We start from the raw sequence: 8463 nt of genomic DNA, 5'->3' as shown, positions 1-8463 counted from the left end.
TACACTGCAGGTTCCCTAAGGGCAGGAACCATGTCCTGTTCACTTCTGCAGTCACAAACCACTCACAATGTAGATCCCTAAGAAGTATTTGCTGAGTTTCGATTTGAGGCAATGGTTTTGAAAAACAAGTACCATATGGCCAGCATAGGTGGCATCTGCTGATGCTGCTGAGTGTTCCTGGGACCCGTGAGTCCTGGAACACATCTCCTTTCCCAGAGCTCCACATGAGATGAATGGAGAAAATCGCACTATTCAGGTGTTTGTGAAGCTGAGGCCAATGAGGGAATATGTCAAACAAACTACTTGACTGATGCTTAGGATTGTAACAAAAGTGATTAACTCTAAGCTCATGGAACAAATCTGAATCTTCTGAACGTTTCTGAAGGGCAACTTCTTTTTTTTCCTTCAAAGTGTTTCCTATTAAATTATCCTTTCTTGTTTCCAAAGTCACAGACATTGAAGGGATTGGGGAGAGTGCATGTGAGAAAAGGCCAAGATCTCTCAGACTCTGGAACAAGAAAGTCCTGATCCAAAAACTGTGATCACAAAACAGTGTTTCTGGAAGAACTTCTGAAAGGTTGAGAGATGACAAGGTCCTCTGTACAGAATTCTGCCCATCGCAGGTCCAATCATACTGATCAATGGGCCTTCTTTTCCTAAACCCCCTTCCTCAGCATCAGGTGGGACAGTTTGCAAATGGGATGCAGATTTCCAGTACAATGACTTGTCCCTTGCTTCTGGCTGGGAACTTAAGCTGAGAGAAATGTGACAGTGCCATCAAGTAACCCAGGTACCAGCCATAAGGGGGAGCACAAGCCCCAGACACATATTCTCAAGAGTAATATTTCAAAATGCTTTAAATTCCCAAGACTAATTTTTGGTTACATGGCAGGAAGTGCCATATTAGGGTGAGAAAGACTTCATAATCATTCTGTAGTTCTGTGAGAAGGTGGAGGAAAAATATTTGGCATGGGTGGTTCACACGATCCCTAGAGATGAGTGTTGCCCAGAATGAAGCCCAGAGTTGGACTAGGTCCTATGCTAGAGTAGTGGGTGGAAGGCAGAGCTGCTCAACCTTTTCTTTTGTAGGTCACACCTAATATGTCCACACAAGCCTTCTTCTCTAGTCTAGCAGTAAAGTCATTGCTACAGAGGACAAATTAGCAACACTCTGACAAAAGTACACTCTGATCAATTGCTGAAATGCAAAGGAGAAGCCAAAAGTAATAAGGAGGTGTATGTATATAAAATGGAGGGATGGACCATTACGCATAGTATCAGACTGTTGGCCAGTGGCCAGAGAATGTAGAAGGAGACTCCAGATGCAAATTCTTCTCCCAACTAGGTGCACAGAGGCACAAGCCCTACGTCATTCTAAACAAAAGGGAAGAATCAGGTCCCAACCCAAGGAAGAATCAGAGGGAAGAGCTCATAATGCTTTGCTCAAGGCACTACAGAACCTAAGTTGTTGGAACCAGATGTCCACCTAAATCAAGAAGGTAGAAGAAAGGAAAACAGAAAGATAGCAAAAGTTAATGAGATAGAAAAAATCCACTAGAGAAGATCAGCCAAGCAAAGCACTGGTTCTTTGAAAAGATTCAAACATTGATAAGCCTGTGGTAAAATGATTGAGATGGAAAAAGAGAGGGCATAAGCAATATCAGTAATGAAAGGGGAGACATAATTATGATGCTGCGGATATTGAAAAGAGAATAGGAATGTATTTTAACTATATCATGCCAATAAATTTGAAACTTTATATGAAATGGACAACTCCTTGAAAAATACAACATACCAAAGCAACTCAAGAACAGCTAGAACATGTCCTATAACCTCTAGGAAATTAAATCAGGAGTCACAAATCTCTCACTCTCAAATCCCAGATCTGTTAACTTCATGAGCAAGTTCTACTGAACTTTGGTAGAGCCAATAATACCATCATACCCAAAGTTTCTCAGAATGTATAAGGCCTATATAACCATCGATCTGAAATATGAGTAGAACAATGCAAACTGTTTAAATAAAATATTAACCAACTGAATCTAGCAGGTTATATTTTATTCACAAGTATGAAATTGATTATCATTAGAAAATCAATTAAAGTAACTTATCACATTAATAAATTTTAAAAAAACTCATATGATCATTTCAATAGATATACCCAAAAAAAGCATTTGAAAAAATTCAACATCATTTTTATCATAAAAACATTCTTTGCAAAATAAGAACAGAAGAATAGTCTATTGATCTGAAAAGGTCACCTGTAAAAAAAAAAACTATAGCAAATATTATTCTACATGTGAAATGTTAAATGCGTTTCTTTTGAGATGGGAACAAGAAGACAAGGATGCCTGCAATTACAACATGTACTCAATGTTGTACTGAAGGTTCTAGCCAGTGCAGAAAAGCAAGGAAAAGAAATAAAAATTACAAGTATTGGGCAGAGAGATACAAAATTCTCATTATTCACAAATAATATAATTGTGTCATAGAGATTCAAACAATTCTACAAATTATTTTAACTAATAAAGGTGTTAGCAAACTTTGGATACAAAATCAATTTACATAAATCAATTGTGTTTTGTTTTGTTTTGTTTTTTGTGGTATGCGGGCCTCTCACTGTTGTGGCCTCTACCGTTGCGGCCTCTACCGTTGCGGAGCACAGGCTCCGGACACACAGACTCAGCAGCCGTGGCTCACAGGCCCAGCCGCTCTGCGGCATGTGGGATCTTCCCGGACCGGGGCATAAACCCATGTCCCCTGCATCGGCTGGCGGATTCTCAACCACTGCGCCACCAGGAAAGCCCATCAATTGTGTTATAATTGTGATATAATCAAAGAAACAAAAAATTAATATCATTTACAATAGAATATTTAAAGTGCCTAACAAAAATGTGTGAGACTTTAATAGAGAAAACTATAAAACTTAATTAAAAATAATTTGTCGGACTTTCCTGGTGGCGCAGTGGTTGAGAATGTGCCTGCCAATGCAGGGGACACGGGTTCGAGCCCTAGTCTGGGAAGATCCCACATGCCGCGGAGCAACTAGGCCCGTGAGCCACAACTACTGAGCCTGCGCGTCTGGAGCCTGTGCTCTGCAACAAGAGAGGCCGCGACAGTGAGAGGCCCGTGCACCGTGATGAAGAGTGGCCCCCGCTTGCTACAACTAGAGAAAGCCCTCGCACAGAAACGAAGACCCAACACAGCCAAAAATAATAATAATAATTTGTCTATCTGATAGGTGTGTAATGGTATCTCACTATGTTTTTAATGAATTTCCCTAATGCCTAATCAGCTTCTGTTTATAGTCATTGGCCATTTGGATATCTTTTTTTCTAAAGTGGAAGCTCAAGTATTTTGTTCATTTTTCTATTCAGTTGTTTGTTTTTTTCTTATTGGAGCTTCTTTATAGATTCTAGAGATAAGTCATCTGCTGGTTATATGTGTTACAAACATCTTCTGCTCTTTTCACTGTCTTTTATGATGTCTTTTTGGGCACTTAGTTTTAACATCAGCAAAACTTAATATTTTATCTTATAGTTAGTGCTTTTTATATCAATTCCACATGATACAGTATTATACAGGCCTTAAAATTTACATTTGTATACTTGCAAATAATTTACAATGTAATGTTTGCATTACTTTATTAAATGACAAACAGGGAAATATGTATGTATATTATAAAGATCCCAACCGTGTATTAGAACTCTTGGAAAGAGCTGGGGGTAAATAAACTTCCATGCCACAGTGGCTGTCTCACAGTGGTAGCTGAACCGTGACTGACGTAAGTTTTCTTTTTATATTTTTCTATCCTTTCCACATTTTCTATATTAAACTCATTGCTTTTAGAATCATTAAAATTTTATGGGGGTAAAAATGAGAATGATACCTCCCACAAAATGAGGGTTCCAGTAATCCCTGCACTTCCCTTGGCTGGTTTCACACTACCAGAAGTTAATTTCTGGCACACAAAGTGTCCCAGGCTCTTCAGAATAGACTCTGATAAAAATTCAATCAGAACCACTTGAATTAGTTCTCGGACATGAATAGTATTGCCAAGCCCTTGATTTTGGTCCTCCAATGGGAACTGTCAGTCAGAGAAGGAAAGGGGCAGAAGGGACAGAGAGTGATGAATTGAGGTGTCTTGCAGCCTCTCTATTTTGAATCACAAGATACCAAGAATTTGGCAGTGTGGACTTTTTCTGCAGGTCATCTACAAATGTTCCTTCTCCTCTGATTTATAATTGGAGGAAGTTAACACTAAGACCTATGGGAAATTACAGAGGAGGTGGGGAAGGTAATGATAACCTAATAAATTAAGAACTTAGACTCTGGTATCCAAGTTATTCACTGCATGGTCTTGTACAAGTTACTTAACCTCTCCATGCCTCAGTCTCCTCATCTCTAAAATGGGGACATAATAATGCTACTCCACAGGGTTGTTGTGAGAATTAAATGAGATAATATATATAAAGTGCTTAGCACAGAACAGCTCATCAAAAGCATTCAGTAAACAGCTATTCCCATTGCCAGTCTGCATGAGGCATTCACACATGTCAAAGCAGATGCTTATGCAGGGTGTACTATTGGCCAGCACTCCAAGAGCTCACATATATTGTCTATTGAATATCACATCTAATCCGCATGATACCTGGGACTTAAATATTATTGTCCCCATTTTACAGCTGAAAAAAAAAATGGAAGAGCTGAGGTGTGTAACCTGGCCGAGGCTACGGAGTTACTGAATAGCAGAGCAGGTCAGCCCCAAACTATCTATGACTTCAAGCTCACTCACGTCCTCCTTCTTCGCAGGAGTGCTTCTGGGATGTTTGGAGCCAATGATGGTTAAACTGCCTCACCCTGAGGGGACTGAGTGACTTATCTCACCATCTGCCCTCAAATATCACATGGGAAGAGAAATTGGAGAAGAGCATTTCCCCCAAGGCTCACAGAAATTCTGCCTAAAAAAACCAAAATCCCCCTAACCAGAGTATGAAATCCTCCAAAAATACTTCATTTTACACCTGTAAGGAATGTCATTTCCCCCAATTCCCTTTCTCAACCTTAAGCACATACTCAAATCCCTGGGGTTTTTATGCAAAGGACTCAGGGAATTCAGGTGGGTTCTCCTGGGCTGCCTTTTCCTCCAAGGAGGAGATTTTGCACAACGAATAGGCTTCAAGTCACACAAGCAGTAAGACTAACATCTTCTGCTAATAATGCTGTGAGTGGTTTGAGTTCCCAATGGGCTATTATTCATAGCAAGTCATTGACTTTACTCCGAGTCTCAAAAGTACTTGACTGATCTGAATTAATTAAGCCACATAAATCTCCTAGGGCAGAGAGAACCTAGGAAGAAAAAGAGGAGGGAGAATGATGGAAAAGTGTTATCTGATACTGAGATGAACCTCTCCCAGGGTCTCTTATTTGCAGCATGCGGGATCTAGTTCCCTGACCAGGGATGGAACCCAGGCCCCCTGCATTGGGAGTATGCAGTCTTAACCACTGGACCACCAGGGAAGTCCCTAGATGTACTAGAGTCTTATCGGCCAATCTCCTTTTGTTGTTTCCAATTTAGGGTCCTTCCAATTTTTCACAATTAAAAACAATACAAAGGTCACCTAGCCTGTGAACCACAGAGTTGAGTGTTGAATATCAGGACAAGAATCCACATTTTCTGATTCCTAAGCCAGGATTCCTTTCACTCCACCTCACAGTCTCTAGGAGATAAGACCTAGCACCTGACACAATACCCAGTACATAGTAGGTACCTGGTGTCCTTGTGAAATGGAAGCAAAGCGTTCAGCTGACCATGAGAAAGGAAAATATAATCCATTGCAGGAATGGGAAGGGACTTTTCTTAAGGAGAAAGTCCAAAATTTTAGTGAAATTTTTGCTGCTAGAAAATCAATTTAATTTAACAGTCTAGGTTTGTTTGCTTGCTTTTTTCAGATCCTGCTATTTCTTCTCCAGTGCTTGGTGGTGTCCTCAAGCTGCAAAGAATAGAGGAAGAGGCTGTTCGACCTTGTACTCTGGGTCAGGGGTCTCCAGAGTGTGATTCACATACCCCAGGGTGAGCCCCAGAAAATAACTGATATATAAGAAGAAAACCCTGGGACTGTGTTCATACTTATCTCTAATAATTAGAGCCCAAACTTTGCTAATGTTAAAAAATGGACTGACACCAGGGCCCCCCTCAGAGGGTCATGTGTCAGGCACAAGTGTGAGGTAGCCTGAAGGGAGAATGGGAAGTTCCACTCTTTTTTTTTTGTCCACTTTCTCTTTATTCTAACATGTTGCAGGGTGTGTGTGCCCAGGTAAATGGATATATGGGGTCTATTATATAATTTAAATTAAACTAACCTCACAAAATGGACCAGAGGCTAAAAAGGATTCCTGCAAAGAAACCTTACACTGAAGATAATACTAACGTGAGCACAAGTGAATAAGAAAATGACAGAGCTGACACTTCTATTCCTGGTACAAGCTCTTTGTCAGCCACACTAGGAGGTAAAAACAATGATGAGCTAATCAGATCTGTCAAGAGGTCAGCTTCAAAATTCAGAAATTATCAATACTACCTGAAATATGGATTTACAGCCACTATAATAAATGCTGAAATCTATATTATGCCTCTGTCTTATGATAGGAGGAAGCCATCACAATAAGCGAGACATTTTAAAACATTGTCTATGTTATCTTTATTGTGTTTTTTAGATCAAGGTGCTGGCAGATTCACTGTCTGGTAAGGACCCACTTCCAAGTTCATAGATGGCTATCTTTTCACTGTATCCTCATACAGTTTGGAAAGGGTTGGGGAGCTCTTTGGGGCCTTTTTTTTATAAGGGCACTAATCCCATTCATGAGAGTTCAACTCTCATGATCTAATCCCCTCCCAAAGCCCCTCATAATACGTCCTACTAACCATCATATTGGGGGTTAGGTTTCAACATTTGAATTTGTAGGGGACACAGACATTTAGTCTGTAGCACCACCCCATTCCAATCACACTAGACCAGTAGAACATGCTTTCTTTGTGAAGGGTCAGAGCTGAATCTTTGTTCCTTATGGGCAGCTCACTCCCAGGAGGAAGAACAAGCCAAGCATGCTCAGTTATCTTCCTAAATTCAGCAGGTAGATGAGTAACTCCACTCCCTAGAGGGAAGACAGGCCAATATTGTATTAGGAAAAATCCCTTATTATGGAAACCAGGAGTAGGGAAAAGACCTTCCTCTCTAACACTGTGATTCAGAAACAGAACTACCAGGGATTGAGATTCTCCTTTCTCTCAAGGTCTGAGTGTTCTCTCATCTCAACTTTTCTCAGTGCTTCGCTCATTGTCCCCTGGTTTCCTCTTCTCACTCATGGTCTGATATGGTGGCCTCATCCCCTAAGTTTGTCTCACTATTCAGCTTGGCTCCCTGAAGCTGACACACTCGCCCTCTCAGTGTCTCCACTCCAAATTTACAGGAGAAGAATCAGACTGTCCCAGCTCATCTTCTAAAGGCAGGCTGCCCAAGACTCAAGCAAGAAGCCAGTCAACTTATTCAGCAACTTGGTCAGGAAAGCTCACTCACTCATGCTAACAAAACTCACAGGAGGCTGTATGTAAATCAGGAAGCCACTTCACTGATTCACAAAGGTAGATGTTACTTTCCAGTGACTCATGTCTACTCATGTCTATGGAAAGATTATAGTGGAAATTTGAATTAGTGATGATAATAAATTGATAATTTTTAGGTGGGCTAATGCTTTTTTGGCTAAGTGGCATAGGTTTATAGTTTATTTTAAAATAATTCAAGATGAGAAATAAAGTATAAAAATGAAAGGAAGCAACTACTTTGGAAAATAGTTTGACAGCTTCTTACAAAGTTAGAGTTATCATGTGACCCAACAATTCTACTCTTAAGTATCTACCCAAGAGAAACAAAGAATATGTGCATGTGAAAACACGTACGTAAATGTCCATAATGGCATTATTCATGATGGCCAAAAAGTTGAAATAACTCAAATATCTATCAAGTGATACATGGGTAAACAAAATGTGGTATATAACCATACAATGGAATATTACTTGGCAATAAAAAGGAACAAAATACTAATACATGCTAAAACATAGATGAATCTCAAAAACATTATGCCCAGTGAAAGAAGCCAAACACAAAAGAACACATATGGTATGATCCCATTTGTAAAAAATATTCAGAAAAGGCAAATCTATAGAGACAGAAAGTAGATTAGTGGTTGCCTAGGAACAGCTAGGACCAGGGGTGGGAATGAGGAGTGACTATAAATGGGCACCAGGTTGCTTTTTAGGGTGATAGAAATGTTCTAGAATCAGACTGTGGTGAAGGTTGTACAACACTATAAATACACTAAAAGTCTTTGAATTGTTTAGCTTAAATGGATGAATTGCATGGAATGTGAATTATATCTCAATAAAGCTATTTTTTAAAAGAAAAA

This window comes from Kogia breviceps, chromosome 8, assembly GCF_026419965.1.
Source record: "Kogia breviceps isolate mKogBre1 chromosome 8, mKogBre1 haplotype 1, whole genome shotgun sequence".
NCBI classification, from domain to species: Eukaryota; Metazoa; Chordata; class Mammalia; order Artiodactyla; family Physeteridae; genus Kogia; species Kogia breviceps.
The sequence above is the reverse complement of the archived record's forward strand: the minus strand, read 5'-3'. Positions refer to the sequence as shown.